Below are 13600 nucleotides of genomic sequence, written 5' to 3' on the forward strand. Positions count from 1 at the left end.
TAGTCAGAATAATTAAATATTTTAAACAACTATTTAATCACCAATTGTTTTTCAAAGCCCCTTCTATTGATTTGGACTGCAGGTTTGAATCTTTTTAGGATGTGGACATCTCTAGTAGGATAGCGATTATTGTCTGTTCTTTAATGCTCCTGAACAGAGTGGTTTCCCAGCCCATTTCCAGAGTGAGCCACATTGCTGTGAGTTTGGGGGGCACACAAACAGGGGGAGGATGGCAGATTTCTTTCCCTGACGGATATAAGCAGAAACAAACAGACTTTTACAACAATTAATAGTTTTGTCTCATTATTAAGACAGGCTGAATATTTTAAAATTACAGGTTATTAATTGAATATTCCACAGGTATTATTGCAAGGTTTAGGTTCATGTGATAGGAGCAGAAATAGGCCACTCAGCCCATCAAGTCTACTCCGCCATTCAATCTATCTCTCTCTCCTAACCTCAGTCTCCTGCCTTCTCCCCATAACCCATGACACGCATACTATCAAGAATAGAGAGTAGACAAAATGCTGGAGAAACTCAGTGGGTGCGGCAGTGTTATGCGCTCTCTCTGCTGGTGTTATATGGTACTCACCTGTTTCTCTGTTTTCTCCCGAGTGCAGACCTCGTGGCTGTGAGTCAGGAATCACGGGGTTAAAGGCTCCTGTACCCGATTGGCCAAGCTGCATCATGTGACTCGTCCGAAGTCTCCCAGCATTCTCTCTCTTCTTTGCCCTGCACAAGGCAGTGAGCACCACGGCTGGTGTGAGCTGTGGGGGGGTTCTGGCCACATGGCATAGGAGTTTATGCATCTTCCTCAGTACATGTTAACAAATATTGACTTGGGATGGATGAGGGCTGGCTTTACTGTTTTCGTGGGTTTGTTTCAGGATTACATATCTTTTAGGCAGGTTTAGAGTCTCCGGTCCGACGGCCCATCGCGTGGCTGGCTGGAGCAACTGTTAAAATCGTTTGTCAGTCCATTCGCCTTCCTGACTGTGTTGTTTGAATCAGGTTTGGGTTTTTGTCCTCAAGTGAAGTAATTAAACTCTTTTTGAACTTGAACCTGGTTGTTGACTTATGTTACTCGGCTCTTGAAGTACCTGCTTTCGGGAGTCGTAACAGCAGCATCTATGGAGCGAAGGAAATAGGCAACGTTTCAGCCGAAACCCTTCTTCAGACTATCAAGAATCTATTGACTGTATCTATCTTCTATCTATCTATCGTCTATCTATACATAACTAAAATTCTGATCATGTTATCTTTCGGTTTGGCGGTCTTTCTATTTGCGCAAAAATGGTTCGCAATAGCGCTACAATTTTCGCCAGTTCACTGAACGTTATCCTGCTCTGCGAGTGCATCAAGTTTCGTTCCGATCAGTTGAATGTCGGAAAAGTTAGCGAAGTTTAAAAATCTTAAAAACCGCGCATGCGCAGATCGATCTTTTCTCCTGCATTCCAGCACTGCGCGGATTAGTCTCTTCCCCTGTCACTCCCTGGGATGGTCCGCCCATTCCTGTGCCATCGCGTCTTTACTGGAGCTGAGAATGGCTGGCGGAGGTTTCTAACTGGACTTTCGGAGGGACCCAAAGCAGCCCCACCCCAAGCAGCAGCCCCCCAGCCCCAAGCAGCAGCCCAGCCCCAAGCAGCAGCCCAGCATCGGAGACCCGACCCAGCCCAGCCCAGCGTGGGAGACCCAGTCCAGCCCGGAGTCGGAGATGTTGCCAAAGGGAAAGCGAAGACTCTGATCCTGGCAGGGGAGAACGACCAGCGACCAGCACCCGCTGAGAGTCCCTATCGCACCGCCAATTACAGCCAGTACCCCTCTGGTCCCCAACGCTGGCTGCTCCCCCCTCCCCTGTGATGCCCCCCCACCTCTCGCCCATGGCTCTTCCCATCTTTTCTCCGAGCTCACTCCTCCCCCCGCCCACACACACCCCTCTCCCGCCACACACCCCCGCCCACACACCCATCCCCCCCACAACCCACCTTCCCCCACACACACCCCCGCCCACACCCCTCCACACACCCCCTGACACCCACCCAGCCCCACACACACCCACCCCTCACAGCCCAAGCACCCCCACCACCCCCCATACACTTCCGCCACACACCCCCCCAATGCATACCCCCCACACACCCCGCTGCCTACACAAAGCCCCGCCCACATACCCCCTCACACTCCCCCCTCCCCCACACCCCCCCTCCCCCCACATCACACTCTTCCCCCTCCTACACCCCCCTGCGCACACACACCCCTAATCCCCTCCTCTCTTCCCATCCCCCACCCCCCCCCCCTTCCCTCCCCTCCCACATATGAAGAGGAGGGGGAGGGAGCGCTGGGGGATGAGGGGAAATGAGCCGCACCTGCACAGTTAAGGGCTATGGGTGAGCTGTGGAATATTGCGTTGGGGAATGGGTTGCGTTGGGGGACCAGGCCTCCCGTGTGACTGGGACCCAACGGGCCCCACTTAGTCTAGTCTCTGCCTTAAAAATGTCAATTGACTAGGCCCAGGGTTGCCAACTCTCACGCTTCGAGCGTGACACTCACGCATTCCAGCCAATTCTCACGCCCTCACGCTGAAGACGGAATTCTCACGCTGACAGGCTGTCTTCAGTCCCTGCACAGCAAAGATCCTATAGCAGAGCTAAAGTGTCTTTGCTGCACAGTTTGTCTCTTTGCGCCACATGACAGCGATCTGCACGGATTGGGGAAGCGCGTCGGTCCCGGGTGTCAGCGCTTTTGTGCGCCGTCTGCAAGCTCTGCGCTGCCGGGGCAACCTAGCTCCCTCCCTCCCTCCTGCCCTTCAACTCGATTGGCAGCGCCAGCGCCGCCAATCCACGCTGCACCGTGCCCGCCAGTGGGCGGCCGGGGAAAGAGAGGGAGGAGAGAGGGAGGGGAGAAAGAGAGAGAGAAAGAAAAAAAAGGGAGGCAAAGAGAGACAGGGGGAGGGATGTAGAAAGGGGATGAAGGAAGGGAAGGAGAAAGGGGAGAAAGAGGAAGCGTGAGGAAAAAGAGGGAGGGGGAGGAAAGAGGGAAGGATGGGGGAGGGAGGAAGGGGAGGAAAGAGGGAGGGATGGGGGAGGGAGGAAGGGGAGGAAAGAGGGAGGGAGAGGATGGAGAGGGGGGGTGGGAGGAAAGGTGTGTGTGTGTCTGTCTTCCTGTGTGTGTCTCCTTGTCTGTGTCTCCCTGTGTGTGTGTCTCCCTGTGTGGCTCCCCGTGTGTGTGGCTCCCTGTGTGTGTGTGTGTCTGTGTCTCCCTGTGTGTGTGTGTGTGTGTGTGTGTGTGTGTGTGTGTGTGTGTGTGTGTGTGTGTGTGTGTGTCTCCATGTGTGTGTATGTCTCCCTGTGTGTGTGTGTGTGTGGCTCCCTGTGTGTGTGTCTCCCTGTGTGTCTCCCCGTGTGTGTGGCTCCCTGTGTGTGTGTGTGTCTGTGTCTCCCTGTGTGTGTGTGTGTGTGTGTGTGTGTGTGTGTGTGTGTGTGTGTGTGTGTGTGTGTGTGTGTGTGTGTGTGTGTGTGTGTGTGTGTCTCCACGTGTGTGTCTCTGTGTCTCCCTGTGTGTGTGTGTGTGTGGCTCCCCGTGTGTGTGTCTCCCTGTGTGTGTGTGTGTGTCTCCCCGTGTGTGTGTGTGTATCCCTGTGTGTGTGTGTGTCCCCGTGTGTGTGTCTGTCTGTCTCCATGTGTGTGTGTGTGTGTTTGTCTGTCTCCCTGTGTGTGTGTGTCTGTCTCTCCCTGTGTGTGTGTCTGTCTGTCTCCGTGTGTGTGTGTGCGCGTGCGTGTGTGTGTGTGTATGTATGTGTGTCTTCCTTTGTGTATGTGTCTCCCTGTGTGTCTGTTGAGAGTGAGAGTCACGCATTTCAGCCAATTCTCACGCTGATGACAGAATTCTCACGCTGTCTTCAGCCCCTGCACAGTTTGTCTCTTTTGCGCCACATCAGAGCGATCTGTGTGGTCTGGGGAAGCGCGTCTGTTGGCGGCTGTGAGTGACGTTGCATCTCTTCTCTTCTCTTCTTTCTTGGTTGGATGTGCAGCCGCCGACAACATGAAGCAGCCGGAGATAGAACTAACCAGGTGAATCAGTTGTAAAACATGGGGGGACCACAATGAGGCCAAACATCTAGGACAGGGTTCAGCAACCTACGGCACACGGGCCGAATCCAGCCCGTAACCCGAAAAACCGTGTTTATTTTCAATTTGTTTTCGCGGAGTCAGGGCAGGCGAGCCGACCTGAGAACTGCAGCCAGTCCTTGGGACGCGAGCTGATCTGGGAACGGCAGCCAGTCCCTGGGCACGCAGAATGCCCACTTGATCATTATGGACAAATTGGGCCAGCCATGTACATGTTGTATAACTCTGACTCTATGCAGATCTAAATGGGCTTAGAATGACCATTTAAGCAAAATTACCCTCACTTTACCCATTTTGATTCTTGAGATTAATATCCCTTTGCTCTGTTAGCAGCGTTAAAGTACTTATGAGGTAGAGTCAGGAAAGGGAACATGTTATTTTTTTTCAGTTTGCTTTCATTTGTTAGTTGATTTTTTGTTGTGCCATAATTTCAGAAATGGTCTTAAAGTAACTTAACTGTTATAAAGCAGTAATAAGTGATTTTTGTCGAAACAATTGGAACTTGCTTAAAATGTTTGCATTATTAGCAGGACTGCCAACTCTCATGCATTGAGCGTGAGACTCACGCATTTCACAAAATTCTCACGCTCTCACGCTGGTCACAAAATTATATAATGAGAATAAGACCTGTTTTGCTTAACAAATAGTGTAGGAAGGAATTGCAGATGCTGGTTTAAACTGAAGATAGACACTAAAAACTAGAAAAACTCAGCAGGCAGCATCTCTGGAGAGAAAGAATGGATGATGTTTCGAGTCGAGACCTTCAGCCTGAAGAGGTTGAAAACCAGCCATAAAACACAATGACTGGACATGTGTGTTATCCAACTAAGGGCAGAAATCAGAATCATGTGTTCATCTTTATTCACGTGACACCATAATAAATATATTACAGAAAAATAATTTAATGGTGTGGCACGGTGGCGCAGCGGTAGAGTTGCTGCCTTACTACCACATGGGTTTTCTCTGGATATTCCGGTTTATCCCATATCCGAAAGAAGCGCAGGTTTGTAGGTTAATTGACTTCTGTAAATTGTCCCTGGCGTGATGGATGGAATTGGTGTATGATAGATTGCTGGTCGGTGTGGACTTTGTGGGCGGAAGGGTCTGTTTCCATATACCTTTTTACATATATATCTTAATTTCATTGAACCATATATGATTCAATATGTGGCATTATTTTTGTTTTGTTTCTATATTCAAAGGGTAAGGTTGAAGAAGGGTTTTGGCCTGAAACATTGCCTTATTCCTTCGCTCCATAGATGCTGCCGCACCCGTTGAGTTTCTCCAGCAATTTTGTCTACCTTTGATTCTCCAGCATCTGCAGTTCCTTCTTGAAAAAGGTTGATTGATTTATTTGTGCAGAACAGTGATGGAAGTCCAACTTTTGCTTTGTTTCTCTGAAATGTTCTCTATATATATGCATAACAGCATAAATATAATCTGATTTCCATACATGAATATAGTAATTCATGTGCTGCACCTGTTGATCAACCTGACTCTATTGTGGAATGTAATTAGGAATGTAATTTAGCCTAACCTTATTCATACCTAATCCAATTTAAAGCATAAATGTTGCATTCAAATGCAAGTTAAAAAACTTGTCACTGTATGCACCAGATTGCACAATTTCAAGCTGAAAAATGCAAACACCCCCATCCCATCCCCTAATCTAACTCCCCCTCCATTACCTACCCCCAAGCCCTAATCTCTCACAGTCTCTCATTGCCTCATTGATTTGTTGGTGTTTCTGCTTTTGTCATTCAGGCCGTAGCTAATAGGAATAGTGGCATAAATATTTAAAACAATGACAGTAAATGGAAAATTTACCATGAAATTTGGTCCAAGTAAATATGTGACCTTTGATCTTTATCCTAGCAATAACAGATGTGATGTTACTATCTCATCCTGAAGTTTGAGCGTTGCTTTCCAGTTTTACTCTAGTGAATACCAGCTCACTGGAGTGGTTAATAAAAGCTTGCTGCAGTTTTATGAAATATACACTGTGGGGCACTGTTTCACCATGATAGCTGCATGCACATTATTTTCCTCCACTATCTATTTATGCACTGCAATATCACTACTTTAGTTTAGAAACACAGCATGGAAACAGGTCCAGTTCACACTCGTTACATATTATCCCACTTTTTCATCCACTCCTTTAGGGGGAATTTTGCAGATCATATTATCCTTTCAACCTCATTTTATTGTTTTACGATTGTCATTTGTCCTGTGACACTTGGCATAATATTTGCTTGATGCTGCTCCTAAGAAGCATCTTGGTCTTCTCTGTTAATGTTGCTACATATGAAGAGATGTTGTCATTGTAGCAGAGGATACCAGTCAGTGTTAAGTCTCCATCCTGTCTACCAGCCCCATTTCCGATGGATTCCCTATATATTTATTTCAGTTTGCTAACAGGAATTCTGTCTAGGACTGGCCCCGATCATGCAATTTGTTCCGTTGCATTCTTTTGACTCTAGGAAGCCTTGTGTTAATAAAATAAGCAAGTGCTAAAGGGCAACTGTGATGATAAGGACTACTAGCATGAATGTTTTAATTTATTTTCAGGCTAATTGCTGATTATCACATCATGGACCAGTTTGCAGGTGCTGGAACAAGTTTAACAATCCAATGTGTAGGAAGGAACTGCAGATGCTGGTTAAATTGGTCTGAAGAAGGGCCTCAACCCAGAACGCCACCCATTACTTCTCTCCAGAGATGCTGCCTGTCCCGCTGAGTTACTCCAGCATTTTGTGTCTATCTTTAGCACTCCAAAGTTGATGAGATGCAATTTTTCCTGGGGCCTGTCTTGCCTGCATTCTTGTACTTCCACTGATGGTGTAGAGAGCAGTGGACGAGAGAGGGCCAAGATTCATCGTTGCTATAAATGCTGCTTTTGGCAGTAGTTCTGTTCTTTCATGAATGGCAGACTCTAAAGAGTGTAGCAACTCACCAGGAAACTGGCCACCATCTCATGCAAGGACTACCGGATATCGCTGAACAGTCCATGCAGTCAAAACCTCTGCCACAGAACCCAGTGGCCTGATGAGATACTCTACGAAGCTGAGTGCTCCCATTGTTTGGGGTTTGAGTACTTGGATGGTGTCGGTATCTTTCTTATCTCTTTCTAAGGGGCTTCTCGTGGGAGTTGGTAGCTTGACATCAGATGATGTCCCTTGTCACGTTGCGACCAACCGTACACGTTGCATTGATTCTCCTAGACTGTGGAAAGACAATGTCATGTTATGAGAACATTATTGCAACTCACTAGCACGAGGCATTCACCTGCATGATGCACTATCCGCATGGGCAACACATTGGTGCAGCATGCAGAGCTGCTGCCTCACAACCCCGTGATCTGGGTGCAATCCTGACCTCTGGTGCTGCCTGTGTGGAACTTGCACATTCTCTCTGCGACTGTGTGGATTTTCTGCATGTAGTCCTGATGCTCCTACATCCCAAATACGAGTGGATTTGTAAATTACCCCTGGTGTGTAGATGAAAAGTATAATCTCGGAGTGTGAGGGGGGAGGGAGGGGGGGGGGGGGGGGGGGCTAGGGTAGAAATAATGTGAATGGTCAGTGCTACCTCAGTGGGCTGACAGGCTTGACTCCATTCTGCATCGTCCCATGACTCCATGAGTCTATGACCCTGAGAATAAGGGGAGAATGAGTCCCTTTGAGATGAAAAGGAGTGTGGGGGTTGGTGACCTCAGTCATTGTCATCAGGTCATAGGTGATAGTAGAATTAGGCCATTCGGCCCATCAAGCCTACTCGCGATTCAATCATGGCTGATCTATCTCTCCGTCCTAACCCCATTCTCCTGCCTTCCCCCATCTCTCAGCATATGGCCTTGCTGAGTGATGATAACTCTCCTCCTCCCACAGAATGGATCCACCTCCATCAGCCAGGAAATGGTCACTGAGAGAAAGACATGAGACGAGTCGTGGGTCTGAGGGACAGGCTGCAGGATCCAAGGATGGATATAGAGGAGGAGGGTGAGTCTCCGTGAAGAGGGCGAGTGGGAGGCCTCGTTCTTGGAGAGAGTGCATGGCTGGGATCCAGAGAGTCAAAGGCATCCTGGGTCCTGGCGATGGGGAGAACGATAATCAGGAGGGAAAGGAAGAGAGAACGGGGTGAGAGGAATGGTGTGTAAAGTGGAGGGAGCTGAGGCAGAGGATCAAAGGGGGTGGGAATTCTGGTTGCCCAGAATCCCATATTAGCCGGGACATCCCGTTTTGTGGGCTAAATTGGTTTGTCCCGTGCGGGACAGTCCTTGTCCCGTATTTGACTGCTTAGGGACTTCTTAGGGTCGAGGGGATTGCCGGGTCGGAGCGTCGCGTCCGGCCCCATCTCACCTGTCCCGACATAGTGCATCCCATGGAGTGCAGCAGCAGTGCCTCGCCCGTGGCCCCATCGGTCGGCAGCCCGATAGCTGTCCGACCTTCGGACCTTCGCTTAAAGCCGACACCACCACCCCTCCTTCTCATTGTCGATCATCGGTTCATGAGTTAGATGGGGTGCTGGACTTTTCCCACGACGTCGCGCGCGCCAAAATTCCTCAGCTGGCCCGCCGGCTGGGCTTTGTGTGCGGTCCAGCAACCGGGCCAACTCATCATTCACCCAGCCACGGCCGAGTCGGTCAACGAATTGCCGTCGGGAATTTGTCCCGTACTTTGACATTTTGTCCCTTATTTAGGAGCGAGAGAGTTGGAAAACCTAGTGGGAATTGAAGAAGGCAGTAGGGAAAGGGGGTATAGAGGTAGGGCGAATGACAGATCAGTTTGCATCAGAAGGAAGATTAAGGTATAAACATTAGCAAATTTGCAGATTACACAAAGCTGGGTGGCAGTGTGAGCTGTGGGGAGGATGCTATGAGAATGCAGGGTGATTTGGACAGGTTGGGGGAGTGGGCAGATGCATGGCAGATGAAGTTTAATGCGGATAAATGTGAGGTTATCCACTTTGGCAGCAAAAACAGGAAGGCAGATTACTATCTAAATGGCGTCAAGTTGGGAAAAGGGGAAGTACAACGGGATCTGGGGGTCCTTCTACATCAGTCTATGAAAGTAAGCATCCAGGTACTGCAGGCAGTGAAGAAAGCGAATGGCATGTTTGCCTTTATAGCAAGAGGAATCGAATATAGGAGCAAAGAGGTCCTTCTGCAGTTGTACAGAGCCCTAGTGAGACCACACCTGGAGTATTGTGTGCAGTTTTGCCCCCCTAATTTGAGGAAGGACATTCTTGCTATTGAGGGAGTGCAGCGTAGGTTTACAAGGTTAATACCCGGGATGGCGGGACTGTCATAGGCTGAGAGAATGGAGCAGCTGGGCTTGTACACTCTGGAGTTTAGAAGGATGAGAGGATATCTCATTGAAACATATAAGATTGTTAAGGGTTTGGACACACTAGAGGCAGGAAACATGTTCCCAATGTTGGGGGAGTCCAGAGCCAGGGGCTACAATTTAAGAATAAGGAGTAAGCCATTTAGAACGGAGACGAGGAAACACTTTTTCTCACAGAGAGTGGTGTGTCTGTGGAATTCTCAGTTTGTATAGTGTGTAAAAACTGCAAAAGTTTTTATAGATATGTGAAGAGAAAGAGATTAGTTAAAACAAATGTAGGTCCTTTGCAGTCAGAAACAGGTGAATTGATCATGGGGAACAAGGACATGGCAGACCAATTGAATAACTACTTTGGTTCCGTCTTGACTAAGGAAGACATAAATAATCTGCCGTAAATAGCAGGGGACCGGGGGTCAAATGAGATGGAGGAACTGAGTGAAATCCAGGTTAGCCGGGAAGTGGTGTTAGGTAAATTGAATGGATTAAAGGCCGATAAATCCCCAGGGCCAAATAGGCTGCATCCCAGAGTACTTAAGGAAGTAGCCCCAGAAATAGTGGATGCATTAGTGATAATTTTTCAAAACTCTTTAGATTCTGGAGTAGTTCCAAAGGATTGGAGGGTAGCTAATGTAACCCCACTTTTTAAAAAGGGAGGGAGAGAGAAAACGGGGAATTACAGACCAATTAGTCTAACATCGGTAGTGGGGAAACTGCTAGAATCAGTTATTAAAGATGGGATAGCAGCACATTTGGAAAGTGGTGAAATCATTGGACAGCATGGATTTATGAAAGGTAAATCATGTCTGACGAACCTTATAGAATTTTTCGAGGATGTAACTAGTAGAGTGGATAAGGAAGAACCAGTGGATGTGTTATATCTGGACTTTCAGAAGGCTTTCGACAAGGTCCCACATAAGAGATTAGTATACAAACTTAAAGCACACGGTATTGGGGGTTTAGTATTGATGTGGATAGAGAACTGGCTGGCAGACAGGAAGCAAAGAGTAGTAAACGGGTCCTTTTCACAATGGCAGGCAGTGACTAGTGGGGTACCGCAAGGCTCAGTGCTGGGACCCCAGCTATTTACAATGTATATTAATGATTTGGACGAGGGAATTGAATGCAACATCTCCAAGTTTGCGGATGACACGAAGCTAGGGGGCAGTGTTAGCTGTGAGGAGGATGCTAGGAGGCTGCAAGGTGACTTGGATAGGCTGGGTGAGTGGGCAAATGCATGGCAGATGCAGTATAATGTGGATAAATGTACACTCACCCAGCCTAAGGTTATCCACTTTGGCGGCAAAAACAGGAAAGTAGACCATTATCTGAATGGTGGCTAGATTAGGAAAAGGGGAGATGCAACGAGACCTGGATGTCATGGTATACCCGTCATTAAAAGTAGGCATGCAGGTGCAGCAGGCAGTGAAGAAAGCGAATGGTATGTTAACATTCATAGCAAAAGGATTTGAGTATAGGAGCAGGGAGGTTCTACTGCAGTTGTACAGGGTCTTGGTGAGACCACACCTGGAGTATTGCGTACAGTTTTGGTCTCCTAATCTGAGGAAAGACATTCTTGCCATAGAGGGAGTACAGAGAAGGTTCACTAGACTGATTCCTGGGATGTCAGGACTTTCATATGAAAAAAGACTGGATAGACTCGGCTTGTACTCGCTAGAATTTAGAAGATTGAGGGGGGATCTTATAGAAACTTACAAAATTCTTAAGGGGTTGGACAGGCTAGATGCAGGAAGATTGTTTCCGATGTTGGGGAAGTCCAGAACAAGGGGTCACAGTTTAAGGATAAGGGGGAAATCTTTTAGGACCGAGATGAGGAAAACATTTTTCACACAGAGAGTGGTGAATCTCTGGAATTATCTGCCACAGAAGGTAGTTGAGGCCAGTTCATTGGCTATATTTAAGAGGGAGTTAGATGTGGCCCTTGTGGCTAAAGGTATCAGGGGGTATGGAGAGAAGGCAGGTACAGGATACTGAGTTGGATGATTAGCCATGATCATATTGAATGGCGGTGCAGGCTCGAAGGGCCGAATGGCCTGCTCCTGCACCTATTTTCTATGTCTATGTTTCAAATTGAATGCGACATCTCCAAGTTTGCGGATGACACAAAGCTGGGGGGCAGTGTTTGCTGTGAGGAGGATGCTAGGAGGCTGCAAGGTGACTTGGATAAGCTGGGTGAGTGGGCAAATGCATGGCAGATGCAGTATAATGTGGATAAATGTGAGGTTATCCACTTTGGTGGCAAAAACAGGAAAGTAGACTATTATCTAAATGGTGGCCGATTAGGAAAAGGGGAGATGCAACGAGACCTGGATGTCATGGTACACCAGTCATTGAAAGTAGGCATGCAGGTGCAGCAGGCAGTGAAGAAAGCGAATGGTATGTTAGCATTCATAGCAAAAGGATTTGAGTATAGGAGCAGGGAGGTTCTACTGCAGTTGTACAGGGTCTTGGTGAGACTACACCTGGAGTATTGCGTACAAGTTTGGTCTCCAAATCTGAGAAAAGACATTCTTGCCATAAAGGGAGTACAGAGAAGGTTCACCAGACTGATTCCTGGGATGTCAGGACTTTCATATAAAGAAAGACTGGATAGACTCGGCTTGTACACGCTAGAATTTAGAAGATTTGGGGGGGGGGGGGGGTGTCTTATAGAAACTTACAAAATTCTTAAGGGGTTGGACAGGCTAGATGCAGGAAGATTGTTCCCGATGTTGAGGAAGTCCAGGGCAAGGGGTCACAGTTTGAGGATTAAGGGGAAATCCTTCAGGACCGAGATGAGAAAAACATTTTTCACACAGAGAGTGGTGAATCTCTGGAATTCTCTGCCACAGAAGGTAGTTGAGGCCAGTTCATTGGCTATATTTAAGAGGGAGTTAGATGTGGCCCTTGTGGTTAAAGGGAGCAGGGCGTATGGAGAGAAGGCAGGTACAGGATACTGAGTTCGATGATCAGCCATGATATATATTGAATGGCGGTGCAGGCTCGAAGGACCGAATGGCCTACTCCTGCACCTATTTTCTATGTTTCTATGTTTCTATGTGTACAGTTTGTATATTCTCTCCATGTTACTGAGTGGAAAGACCCAGCATTGAGACCTTATGACAATGACACATTTATCAGGCAGGATAGTGTATGACTTGGAGAAGAAACGGCAGCTGATGGGCTTCTGAGGTGTCGGCTGCCCTAGTTCTTAGTCACAGGTTTGGAAGCTGTAGTGAAAGAAGCCCTTCTGAGTTGCTGCAAAACATTTTTACTGTAGCTGTACACAAAGCACTTATTACTTTGGGTGGCACAGTGACGCAGCTCTATTGCTGTCTTATAACACTTACAGAACAAGAAACGCGGGTTAGTTCCCGACCATGGGTGCTGCCCGTGGAGAGTTTGTACGTTCTTCCCGTGACTGCGTGGGTTTTTTTTCCAAGATTAAACACTACAACCTCCAACTAAACTCCAAATTACAAAGTGACACTATTGGCTTGGTACTTTGTTTTTGTTTTTGTACTATATTGTTTATTTGTTTTTAGATATTGAACTTATTTTATTTGCTTATTATCATTAATGTTTTAATACTATTAATGTTTACTGTTTTCTGAGTCATTTGTAACTGTCACTGTATGTCATGTTGTTACTTGTGGGCGGAGCACCAAGGCAAACTCCTTGTATGTGGATACTTGGCCAATAAACTTACTTACTTATGGTGTCTATTGAGTATTACGTTCACATATCGAATGTGCTGCTGCAAGTTGTTCCATTTCAGGACATATGACAATAAATCACTCTTGACGCTTGATTCATTTTCCAGTTTTGCACAACTACTTTTATTTATAGCTTTTATCTTTTCCCAGCCTGCAGTTTAATGGAATTCTAAGATTTGTCTTTGAAATGTACAGATCATTCTCCGTGATAACTTCCTGCAAATAATAAATCTCATCAAATCAATAGCGATGTTTGTGATTCTCTTCTAACTGAGCTTGCAAACTTGACCTTACACCCGATGTGATTAGAGCACAAATATACAAAAGGCAGCAAATCTGCACTCGTAATTTTTGCCGGTTGAGTCACTCTGCAAAATCCATTACAGCAGCACTTGATTTCAAAGTAACAAAATGAAAA

Source organism: Amblyraja radiata, chromosome 22 (assembly GCF_010909765.2).
Source record: "Amblyraja radiata isolate CabotCenter1 chromosome 22, sAmbRad1.1.pri, whole genome shotgun sequence".
Classification (NCBI taxonomy): Eukaryota; Metazoa; Chordata; class Chondrichthyes; order Rajiformes; family Rajidae; genus Amblyraja; species Amblyraja radiata.